The 13488-nt window shown below is 40.2% G+C and overlaps 1 protein-coding gene across 1 annotated transcript in view; it reads right to left on the minus strand.

The window, feature by feature from the left end:
* ERC2 (ELKS/RAB6-interacting/CAST family member 2) overlaps positions 1 to 13488 on the minus strand; it is a 728571-nt gene that overhangs the window by 213534 nt on the left and 501549 nt on the right. The gene's annotated exons all lie outside the window — the stretch shown is intronic.

The following is a 13488-nucleotide window of genomic DNA, read 5'->3' on the forward strand; positions in this document are numbered from 1 at the left end:
ATATGTGTGTATATATATATATATATATATATATATATATAGTAAATATGTGGAAACCAAAATTAAAAAGCAAATACCATTTATAATCATTTCAAAAAATGAAATATTTAAGTATTAACTTAAAACATGTATAGGATGTATATGCTGGAAATTACAAAATTCTGATTAAAGAAATCAAAGAGAATTTAAATAAAGAGAGCAATATGGAGTGTTCACAGATTAGAAGACTAAACATAGTAAGTATGTCAACCTTTCCAAGATTGATGTGCATGTTTAATGTAGTTCCTATCAAAATCTCAGCAAGTTTAGGTGTGCCAGGTTGGCCCAGTTGGCTAGGCATCTGACTTCAGCTCAGGTCATGATCTCATGGTTCGTGAGTTCAAGCCCCGCATCAGGCTCTCTTCTGTCAGCACAGAGCCTGCTTCAGATAATCTGTCTCCCTCTCTCCCTGCCCCTCCCCCCCTCAAAAATAAATAAACATTAAAAACATTTGTTTTTTAATATCAGCAAGTTTTTTTTTTTTAGACATAGATAAGCTTACTCTAAAATTGATATGGAAAGGCACAGGATCCAGAAAGCTAAAACAATACTGGCAAAGACGAATAAAGTGGAAAAAATCACTCTACCTGATATTAAGGCTACTGTACAGTTACAGTTACCGAGACCAGTAATATTGGCAGAAGGACAGACACATAGGTCAGTATACGGAATAGAACACAGAAACAGACATACATGAAAATGTTCCAGTGATGTTTGACAGAGGAGCAAAAGCAATTTAGTGGAGTAAAAGATAGATAGCCTTTTCAATAAGTCGTGCTAGAATATTTGGACATCCACAAATGAACAACAAAAAGATATTGCACTAAACTATAGTCAAGAAGTCTCAAAACTTAACAGTAAAATCTCTAATACAATTCCAAAATAGACAAAGACACGAACAGACTATGTTGCTAAAAAGAACATGCAGATGGCAAGTAGGCACACACGAAACGTTCTATATCACTAGCCATTCGAGAATTGTAAATTAAGACCACAATGAAATATTGCCACACACCTATCTGAATGGCTAAAATTAAAAGTAGTGATGATATCAAATGCTGGTGAGGATACCGAGAAACTGGATCCCTCATACAATGCTGGCAGGAATGTAAAGTGGCGCAACGACTTTGGAAAACAATTTGGCAGTTTCTTATAAAATTTAGCATGCAACTACCATATGGTCCAGCAATGGTAATCTAATTATTTACGTCAGAGAAATAAAAACTTGTGTTCACACAAAAACCTGTGTTGAACGTTGATAGGAGCTGTATTACTGATAGCCAAAAACTGAAAACAAACAGCGTTTCCTTTAACTGGTGAATAGTAAAACAGATTGTGGCATATCTATACTGTGGAATACTACTCAGTAATGGCAAGAAGCAAAGTATTGATACAACCAACAATTTGGAGGATTCACCAGTAAATTATGAAGTTGAAAAAAAACAATCCCTGAAGGCCACATCCTATGTAATTCCACTTACACGATGTTCTTTAAATGACAAAACTATACAGGGGCGCCTGGGTGGCGCAGTCGGTTAAGCCTCCGACTTCAGCCAGGTCACGATCTCGCGGTCCGTGAGTTCGAGCCCCGCGTCAGGCTCTGGGCTGATGGCTCGGAGCCTGGAGCCTGTTTCCGATTCTGTGTCTCCCTCTCTCTCTGACCCTCCCCCGTTCATGCTCTGTCTCTCTCTGTCCCAAAATAAATAAAAAACGTTGAAAAAAAAAATTAAAAAAAAAATGACAAAACTATACAAATGGAGAACAGATTAATGCTTGCCAGGGATAAGGGCTGAGAAAGGAGAAGAAGTTGAATGCAGTTATAAAAAGGCAGTGTGAGGGATCCTTATGGCAGTGGAAGTGTTCTGTAATCGGACTGCATCAGTGCCAATACCCTGGTTGTGATACTGTACTGTAGTTGTACAACATGTTACCACTGGGGGAAACTGGGTAAAGGTTACACAGGATTCCTCTCTACTATTTCTGAAAACTGTATATGAATCTACCATTATGTAAAAATTAAAGGTTAAAACAATTTTAAGTGTATGTCATATATATTAGGCGCCCACTTCAGCTGGGAAAAGGACAGTGAGAGCAAATACTGGGGGAGACGGGAAAGGCTCACATAAGGTGAGGCCATTCCCATTATCCTGAGGAAGAATCCTCTCCAAAATGTCATGACTATGAGGATGTCAGCAGAGAATGCTCATGTTGTAAATGCTTTCCAGTCCCAATGTCAACCACATATGCAGGCAAAACCATCAGCGTTCAAATCAATGGGTTGATACCTACTGAATTAGGATGTGAAAGTGATTTCCTTAAGAGTCAAGTGATTACAATATCATAATTGTGGTCCCCTTTTTATAAAACAAACCAACACACACACACACACAATTTCAAAATGCTATGTTCAATAATAGCTATCAGTGCATCATAGGCTAACCCATAAAGGCCACTGGAAGGTATGGTTTCCTTATAATTATAATCCAGGTAAGTAAAAAAAAAATCACAGTAAAGCTTCATTATCCTCAAACTAAATACATCCTCCAGACTTCTGGCTTGGTTAGCTCCTCAGTGGGAGGAAAGCAAAAACCAGACATAAAGTGCCAGAATGAAATCTTCCGCTTCAATTTCTTCTTTATTTAAAACATTTTATAGGGCTTTATGTTGACCCTGTGGCTTCAGGAGAAGGAAATCCTCCGAAATGTGTCCCTGGGGCACAGCATCCCCCACAGCGACTTGGCTCCCTCCTTTCAGAGCGATTACTGCTGCATGGAAAAAAACAATTCTTAATTGGTTAACTTTGGGAAAACCGCTTCATAAAGAGAAGACTTGGAACAAAGACGCCCACCCAAACAGTCAGCTCTCTCCACATACAGAGTGACTGGGGATGAGTTTGAGAGATGCCACATAAGTGAGGCTGACAGACAGAACAGAACTGCACTTTCAAGCTTGATGGAGGGTTTATCCGCTTTCCTTCCATCTCTAAGTGGAATTAGGTATCCACGGGATCACAACAGCAGATCCGCTAAACTCTGCCTCTCTTCCAATCCCAGCAGTCATCAGTGTGCTGCTCAACATCCTCCCTGCTCTCCAGGGACTGAGACTTTCCTTTCTGGCCGTCCATCTGAACTAATGAGAGTGGGGTTATGACACTGGGCTCCCAGGACCAGTTACTCTGCTTCTCACCTGGCTCTGCACCGGAGATTGTCCCCCAGTCCCTGTTAGGGGCTGTGTATTGGTCCCAAGGGAGCCCAGTGGACAGTGGGTGGATGGCAAGGGTCAAATCCAGCCTATTCCTATAAAAACAACTGAAGTACACATCCTGCCGAGCATAATTTTCATGCTTAAAAGCAGCAACTTTTGTTTTTCTCAATTACCCTAACACACTGGGAGCATTCACTGTTAATCCGAGCAGAGAGAAAAACTACTCACATCTTAACGTGTGACACTTTGTTCTTCAAAACTTCACAGTTGTGATGGAAAGTGCTCTGTTGACAGGACAATTTATACTCACATATTAAATCCCAGGCTTTACCAAGTACTTGTAGATATCTATGTTTTCCCCACAAAATGTTTTCTACAATTTATGCCTTGGAACTCTAGTTTCAAAATAAGTGATCCTTTCTCCAAGTAGCTCTTTTCAGATAAAAAAAAAAATCACGATTTTCATTACTAATATGAGATCACAGTCTAGTCCCATATAAAGTGATTAAACATAACCCTGGTATTAAATAGTCTCAAGAAAATGTAAGTGAAAACATTGGATTCCTTGCTTGACCACCAAATGTTCACTCAAGGGTCTGAATGCTTCTGCTGGGATGTTTTCTTTCTTTTATGATTTCTCAAATATGTAAATTACCTTGTTTAAAAATAATTCTCCTCTCCTTTCTTTAAGAATTAATACTGTTATAACTATCTATAAGGAGATCATGACATCTGGACTTCAGGAGAGAAACATTCTTGGTATTTAAAATATCTAACAACTATACATATATGGAAATGAATACCCCATTTTGATGGGTCACACTCAGTAACCTTAGAGGCGCCTCTATCTGGGCAATAGTTCCTTTTGGACGAAACACAATTAGGCTGTGTAATGTGCTGAATCCCTTCAGATAAACCGTGTGCACACAGCTGAGCCACTCTCATGCTGGCTTTAAGGCTGGGGCTGTCAGGCCCACTTCTCTGGTTAATGTCAGTAGCACTATGTATAAAAGGTGACTCCAGTGTGTACAAATGTTGATCTTTAGAGAAGTCATGCCTAGACTCACACACACATCCACTCTTTCGTCCACTAGGTCAACGGCAGGAACAGAGGGCGACCCCAAAAGGAGCTTGCCAAGAGCAGAGTCTTACTTGTCAGGTTACATTGCCCCCAGGGACTTCCCTGCCTGAGATTAATCCATAATCCTGTTTCGTGTTTAAAAAAATTTCAGGTTCTAAAAGCCTTGCCTATGAGACAGTTTCAGAGGCGACAGGGAAATGTTCTAATACACAGTAACAAATTAAGTGCCAATGCAAGTAAGCACAGAAAAGAAAGGGACTGTGTGGAGTAGGTGCCGCAAAATGTTTGCCCTTGTCCAAAATCATTTCTTTACAGTTCCAGAATAGACACTAAAAACATTTGAATGGCTGGAGTACCTGTAGGTCTAAAGAAAAAAAAAAGACACAAAGCTAAAACCATCTATGGTTTTTCAGCTTGCTGCACAAGTTAAGTGAAATAAAGATGCCCCCTGATGGAAAACACAGCCGAGGTTCTGAAGAAACATAATATTCGCTGATGTGACTTCCAAACTAAATTTCATCTGAATACCAAACAGTAAGAAAGCTCTCATCTCAGCTCTGAACAATCCTATTTTTATTACATCAAAACTGTTTCTTCCCTTGCCAACCTCATTCTACCCCTTTTTGCTACAAAGTTAATGTCCAGAAAGCGTCCTTTTACAATTCTAGCAGACCTGACCAAAAAAAGCAGGAATTCCCAATGCTGTAGAAACCATCATGAACATGTTCTCATCTGGATGATTCAAAAAAGTGTAACTCACTCCACTCTATGGCAAAGAAAGAGAACATCTTGGAGAAAACAGTTCTGAACGAGATGGCCATGGGAACTCCTTGACACTCGGGAGCACTGAGGTATGGACAGAGACAGCTGGCCTGGTGGCATCTTCTGCTTTGATTCAGAGAGAAGGAAAAGCAGGACAGCTAATAATACAAGTTCCCATTCTGATTCGTGGCTCAGTCTTTGCTTATAGCCATTCCTGCTAAGATTTAACTTACAACGTTTGGCAACCAGGCTGACCTCTTCAAAGGCAAAGGTGAGCATGGAAAGAGCATTTTCCACGCAGATGCATCCTCTCTAGTGTAAGAAAAGCAGCTCCAGTTTCCAAAGGTGAGAACAAAGGACACAAATCACCAACCATGTTGCTCATGGTTTGGAGCTGCATGTGTTGTAAGGTGTGCATGTGCATGTGTGTGTGCACATGTGCACAGAGAGCATCCCTCCTGTTCCCTCCCATCAATGCTCCCAATGCATATTCCCACCCTCAGTGATAGCTGAGGATGAATTACCATTTCTATTTTTTGTACTACAGGTGGAGAGAGCCCAAACCCTACAATTGAGCAGACTAAGGAATTTTTACACCTACAAGCACTGACTTCCAAAATCAAAATATAGTTTTCAAAGAGGCAATATGGTTTCTATTACCTTGCAGATAAAACCCCCGACTCCTTCTCCTGACTGACAAGGGTCCTGTTTTATCCAGCCATTCCCTGAACCCTCAACAATATCCCGTGCCACTGTGACCTTCCCTGGCCCTTGTAGAATCTGGTCTTTCTCCTCTACCATGCCTTGTTTCTCTCCTACCCTTTCCAAACCCTTCAAACAACAAGCATCTTCTCACCTATCAGGTCTCAACATAAATGTCACCACCTCCAAAAGGCCCCTCTGAATCCCCTTAAAGTAGCTGTCTGCCTCCCACCTGTCCCTGGTATTCCTCTCGGCTCCAAGTTTGTTTCCTTCATAGCATGTATTACAATAAATTACTCCACTTAACAATTCCTTTGCATGTGGAATTTCCCTCACTAGGCTCTTTGCTTCACGTCTCACTTAGCCAATTATCTGTAATTCCCAACTGGGGTTTGGCATGTGGCTGGCACTTAATAAATACTTAACTCATAACCAGAATTAGTAAAAACAGTAACACCTGATATTCACACCAGTGGTTCTCAAGGGGGTCCCCTAACCAGCAGCAGCAGCAGCTTCGTCTGGGAATTTGTGAGAATGCACATTTACAGCATCCTTTCCCGTGCCCCTGTCTCCACCTATTGAATCAGAAATTCTAACGGTATGGCCCAGCAATCTGTGTACTCTTCAGACAGATTCTGAGACATGTTCAAGTTTAAGAACTACTGGTTCTTAAACAATATTGCCCACTTTCCAAAGAGTCTTTAAGCATAGATGTCATTGATCTGCCTCTATTTGAGAAAAGAAAGAATTAGCACATTGTCACAGGGGATATATCTTTGTAAGCACAAAATGACTGTGATCATTCAGCTCAGAAAAGACCCTAAATTGATAAATGTTTGGGGGAAAGTCAGTGAAAGAAAACCAATGCACATGCAGGATATCCTCACTCATTTCTGTTCATGCAGGCAGAGTGATCAGGCTTTCTGTCAAGATGCTGCAGGCAAACTACTGGTTGGCATTCCTGCCTTATCCATGGGGATGGTCCAGAAAGGAGCCCAGATGGCTTGCCTACCCAACCCCACTTTGATGGTAAGGTTCTTAACACAGACCTTGGTTTGTCAGTCATCTTTGCACCCAGGCCTTGACCTAATACTTAACACAGAGTAATCACTCAGAAAGAGTCTACAGAAGAATCAGTGGCTGAAATAGGTGCCATGGCATCTGTACAGCTGGAGAGAAGCAAACAAGGGGGCTTTGCTTATGGAATTTATTAATGGGCTAATTGCCTTTATAGGAAACAAGTGATTCAAAAACATGAGAGAGCTTGTAATAGGTGAAGAAAAAGTACAGAACTGAGAGTCAACAAGGATCCATGTTCAAATCCTGTCCACTTGAGGCTATATGTCTTTGGTCAAGACACCTGACCTCACTGAGCCTCCCATTCCTCAAGTGGACATGGGGATCATACATCCTGCCATACAGGGCAGTTGTGGGGATTAAATGAGGTTGCAGGGTAAATGTCCAGCACAGCATCAGGCATATAGTGAGTACTCAAAACACTGTCATGATCTGTAATATCATTATCACATATTGTTTAACTGGGGAAAATGAATCAGAGTTAGTCCCCCTGATATAGTATGCAGTCTGAAAGCCTTTAATGTAGGGTGGTTAGGGAATTATATTCCTGTCTATCCCATAGCTTTCAGCGTGTTGAGAGAGATCCATCAGTATAAAATAGGAGGAAACACAGGCACTGAGATTGGGTAGTTGATGGCTTTAATCCTTTCTCTGCCACTTACCAGCTGTGTGACCTTGCGTAAGCCACTTACACTCTCTGGGCTTCTGCCTTTGTAGATTGGAGATAATAATACACTTCACACAGGTCGTACTGAGGCCTGGAGATTAAAATGTCCATGAAACACTCAGCCCTGTGCCCTGCCCCTTAGTAAGCACTTGATAGATGATAAGTATTATTCACTAAAACTAACAATAAGCAGGACAGAATTCCATCTATGCTATAGAAGAGGCATGAGCAGAGTGTTAGAGGCATAAACAAGGAGAAGATACATTTGGAAAAGTGAGACAAGGGCAGGGGAAGCTTCTCGGAAGCGATAGTATTTAAACAATGTCTTAAAACAGGAGTCACAAACCCAAACACTGGCAGGGCAAAGCACTTATTAACAAGAAGTGATGCTGGCCAGGCAGGGAAAATGCTCCTTAACTGCCACTAATTTCCACAGGCAAAAACACAGGTTCTCTCACTGAAAGAGAAAAAAGTATCTGAGCTTTTCTTGGGAAATCTGATATTTTTAAAATACTATCTCAATTAAAAAGAAAAAAAACTCCACAAACTTACCTAAATTCACAAAACACATCTACTGGTGACATCTGGCCACTAGCTACCAGTTTTGACCTTCTATTTTAAAGGATGGGTAGAGTTTTGTCAAGCAGGGATAGTGGTGAGATCATCCTAGCAAGAAAACAGTCTGGGATGAAGCAGGGGAAAGGTAGAGGTGGAAAGGCCAGGAAGCTTTCAGAAATCATAATACTGCACCAGGAGACTGAAAGGGAGAGGATGGGGAACAGAAATGCCAGGAAGCAAGAAGCATGTGGAGAAGGCTTTCAGGGAGAGGTATGGGCTGGATTGACAGGGTAGGTCTGAGAATATGGACGTGGAAAAGGAAGGACTTTGAAATGAAGAACAGCAACTCTACCAGGCCACTCTCTTCCCTTCTTTGGGCCTTAGTTTTCCCTTTTGTAAGGTGAGCTCCTGAATTAGAGGAGTTCTAAGTAGCCTTCCAGCCCTTTCTGCACCACTCAGGTGCTACTGCAAATTCCCCACCTGGGGAACACTATATGCAGCTTCTGTGATGTAGGTTATGGGGGATGTGACTCTAGCTCCCCATTAGGAGAAAAAGGATTAAAGGTCTGCCCAAGCACCACCTTTAATAGCCATAGAAGACAAGCTGTCCTGAGCAATGCAAGGGAACCAAAGTCCTTAAGAATAGACACAATCTCTGCATAAAGCAGTAGCTCAAATAATGAGACAGGCACCTTCACTGAATGCCTGCTTTGGGCCAGATGCCAGTCTATTTACTGAACAAAATTATCTCATTGAATGAGACAGGTCCACTACTATTCCCATGGTATAGGCCTAGAATTGTTAAATAGGCCTAAGGTCACATAGCTGGAAATCACAGGACCAGCAGTCAGGCCAGGGAGTCAGTCTGATCCAGTACCTTAATCCCAGCCCCTCAGTCAAACTGCCTCCCTTTTAGCATCTTTAAAATTTTCACTTTGGGGGCGCCTGGGTGGCGCAGTCGGTTGGGCGTCCGACTTCAGCCAGGTCACGATCTCGCGGTCCGTGAGTTCGAGCCCCGCGTCAGGCTCTGGGCTGATGGCTCAGAGCCTGGAGCCTGTTTCCGATTCTGTGTCTCCCTCTCTCTCTGCCCCTCCCCCGTTCATGCTCTGTCTCTCTCTGTCCCAAAAATAAATAAACGTTGAAAAAAAAAATTAAAAATAAATAAATAAATAAATAAATAAATAAATAAAATTTTCACTTTGTTCCTGTGTTCCTTCGCAGTGGTGCCAAAATTATGTGGCAGGATAACCCAAACAGGAATGTTCCTTAGCTATGGGTACATCGAGAAAGGCTTAGGACTAGGATTCCCTCTCCTGCTCCAGGGAGGGTGGTCCAGGGTTGGAGTCCTGGCCAGTTCTATACTCCTGGGTAGAGTATAGGAGTATACTCTATATACTCCTATACTACATACTTCTATACTCTGTGAGGTGTATGTAATCACACAGAGGTGATTTAAGAGGCTGTTTCCAAAAAAGTGGATTTTTGGTCTGAGGAGTCAAATTGTCAGAATGAGTTTGAATGCATGGGTACTTAAGAGATGTGGATTCTTCCTTGGGTGACCACAGAGGTGCTGGATTTCACAGATGGCAAGGGCCTGCATCACACCCCAAGCAGCTCCCCAGAGTGGGGGGACAAGAAGCACAGGACCAAATGCTAAGGGCAAGGGTTCAGGCGGCCATGGGAAGGAGTGTATTAGTGACTACATTTGGCATGGACCCCGACCATCCCAGAGGTAGCCACCTGAACTAAAGACCAGAGCCTTGCCTCAAGCACTCTGGGTGAATAAGCTTCAGGGCTATTGTTAGAATCCTGAGGAAGAGAGAGAGTCCCCTATAATGGCTGAGATTTTGTTTTCTGCTAAGCATGGGTAATGGGAAGAGGGCTGTGATCTAACAATTAATTTGAGTTAGAAAAATAAAATATTATGTTTTGCACCCAAAGATTGTAAGGTTAATTTGGCCAATTATAATTATTTACAGGGAAAAATATTTACATTGAGAAGTCTTCATGTTTGATGATTTTGCCCATCTGATTATGGAAAGCCTTTTCTCTCTCTTATGTACATATACACTACGTATTTTTATAGTTTTCTCTTCAAATACTCTATTTTTAGGTTGACTCAACAGCTACTCCAAAAGATAAATATAAAACTCTATTTCAAAAAAAATTAATGTATGTGTCTATGTGTAGACACATAAATTATTTGTGTCTATCTCCACTTAGAATGAGAGATAAACCAAATATTCTAAGATTTTTCCTAAGCTCTAATATCAATACTCAATAACAAATTAACTAAAAAGTATTAATACCAATCAATAATTACATGACATTTACCCTGTGTCATGCATTGATCTAAGGTGTATGTGAATAGCTATTTACAATCCCATTTATTTCTCATGACATTATTTTGAGCTATCATTCCCATTTTACAGATGGAGAAACTGAGGCACAAAGGGGTTAAGTAATTTTCCTTCAGTCACACAGCTAGCAAGTGGCAGGGCTGAGATTTGAACTCAGGCTGTCAGGCTCCAGAGTCTATGATGACCATTACAGCACTTTGCTTCCTAGTATCTGTTATAAGAATTGAAGGCAGAACATTTAGCATGTTTCAAGCTCTCTATAAATCCATTCATTAATTCAACAAAATGTATTATGGTACTATGCCAGGTATGAGGGATTCAGTCCCTGCACTCATGGTATTCACGGTCTAGCAAGGAACTTGCTCTTAATTTTCTCCTTCCCTCCATCTCGCCCTCCCTCCTTCTCTCAATTCCCAAGGAAATTACCCACATCAACAGACTTCATTTCACAACTTCATCCAAAAACTCATATGCACATACCCCAGTGATGTAGCTGAGTCTAACACACAACTTAAGGGGTCTAAAAGAAAGCTAAATTTGTAAAATTTACAAAGCAAATCACAAATAATGATCTCATAACCCAAAGATAGCAGGACATGGTCCAATTAGAAATAAACCCAAATTGCTGAGACATGGAAGCATGGAAATATAGAAGGCTTGAAAGATAACATTTGCTACTATTAAGAGATTTCTTTTGCATTCATAGTTCCTGAGCTGAGTTTGGTTTACAAACATCCTGGGGTTGGAGGCCTGTCTAAATGTAATATTCTCATAAGAGCATTGACTTCATCACAAGGCAGGCCTTGCTGATGGCAGCCTAAGACTGGAATGTGCAGATAATTATCTTTAAGGCTACTCAACGGCTGTATGTCTCCTATAATATCACCTTTAAGATCAAGCCAAGACATTCCAGTCTGAATCAAGGTTTATTTATAAAAGGATTTAACACTTTTAGATCCCATATTGCTTGGAGGACCACCAATTTCCATCCCCAAATATCCAATTTCTTTAATTTCACAGAGCATGAATGAGATTTCAGGTTACCATATGTGGAGGGAAAAATTTAAGACACTAAAATTCCTTTGCTTCAATGAGGTGAGTTTCTTTGCTAACACCTCCACAAAATAAAATCACCACTAGGGACCTAAAGTAGAAAATACCATAAGTCATAATGCCACATTCATGTAGATACAACCAAATTTTCAGGTAATTCTAGCTGAATGGTCTCCCTTGTTCCCCTCAAACTTGAAAGGTCAAAGGAGCAATTTGAATGTGGGTACTCTATATCAGCCACAGAGGAGAGAAAAAATGGTCCTTCTACCAACAAGTACACAAGATTTAAAGAGATGGAAAGATACCTAAAGAAAGCAAATGGACCCCCATAAGTTGGAGGGATCTGCTGGAGGGAACCAGTTAATCTAGAAGATTGTATAACGTCCTTTATTGGTGGTGTTAGGGACTGACCAGGTATCCTTTTTGGAGAACTAGCATAAACTGGCTTAAACTGGACCAGGGTTGGCATAGTGTGTGGTGTATAGTCAAAAGTGATAGACACTTTTGTGGGGACAAGAGAGACAGGCAACCTCAGAGGAGGTTATATGCCAGAGCCCAATATTTCAGCCCTGAAAAGTTATTTGATAATTGCACATGCTACAAAGAAAGACGATGACCATGAAGGCTACCAACACACATAAAAATCAATGTATTTTTTATAGGAAACATAGTATTAGTCATTTGTTGATATTAAATAATTTTAGTCATTTCATGACAAAAAATAACTCAGGGATTAAGCAAGAAAGAAGTGAAAACCACTTAAGTTCAAGAACGATCAAATATCTTATCTTTATTATCACTTATAGGTATTAATAATTCTCTATTAATAATATTAAAATCACCTGTTAATAAATACCTACTAATGGGTATTAATATGTATGCATGTGTGAGTATACATTTATTTTCATATGAGAATGGAACCCTCCTGATGGTCATATCTATCTTTCTCAATTAATTAAAGAGACATTCTGGTTTTCTAAAACAAAATTATATACACATGTATACATATTCATACACACAATAAGAGAAGACCATTTAGAAAAATACATTAGGGAATTAAAAGTAGTTTCCCTTGGTTATGAATCATGGCATTTTTTTCTATTTATTATCCAAACCCAAAATAGCTTTATCAATACTTTGATCTCAATTATCAAATAATACATGATTATTATGTATTTTTAATTATGAAATATGGGAAAGTATGAGAGAGAAAGAAAAGCAAAATACACACACACACACACACACACACACACACACAACTCTAGGACCCAGAGAACCACTGACCATTTTTATGGCCTTCTAAACTTCTTTCCATCTATGCCCATGGCTTTCACTAAAATCAATCATACTACACATACTGTTTTGTGGCCTTCCTTTTAAGTTAACAAAATACCATTGACGTTTTCCTACCAGTAAATATTGATCTAGTTCATTCTCTAGTGGCCACAGTGTAATCTGTCATAATCCCCTCCCAATGGGCCTTGAGGTTGTTTCCAAGTTTTTAAATTATATAAATAACTGTACAGAAATGATCTCTGAACATTTTCTCTGCTCATGATCCAACTATTACTTAAGATAAGTTCCTGGAAGGCCACTTGCTAGGTCAAAGAGCTTGCATATCTTTAAGGTTTAGAATACACACCAACAAATTGGCCTCCTGAAAGACTATACAAATCAGCATGAGGATCATATTTTATTTTCCTTTTTGTTTCTCTGTATTTTCTGCTGATATTTTCTGTAACTTATACTTTGCTTTAAAATAGTTACAAACAGAGAGGGAAGGAGGCAAACCATAAGAGGATCTTAAACAGAACAAACTGAGGGTTTATGGGGTGGGGGAAGAGGGGAAAATAGGTGATGGGCATTGAGGAGGGCACCTGGGTGTTGTATGTAAGCGATGAATCATGGGAACCTACCTCCAAAACCATGAGCACACTGTATACACTGTATGTTAGTCAACTTGACAATAAATTATATTTAAAAAA

The sequence above is a fragment of the Panthera uncia genome, chromosome A2 (genome assembly GCF_023721935.1).
Source record: "Panthera uncia isolate 11264 chromosome A2, Puncia_PCG_1.0, whole genome shotgun sequence".
Taxonomy (NCBI): domain Eukaryota; kingdom Metazoa; phylum Chordata; class Mammalia; order Carnivora; family Felidae; genus Panthera; species Panthera uncia.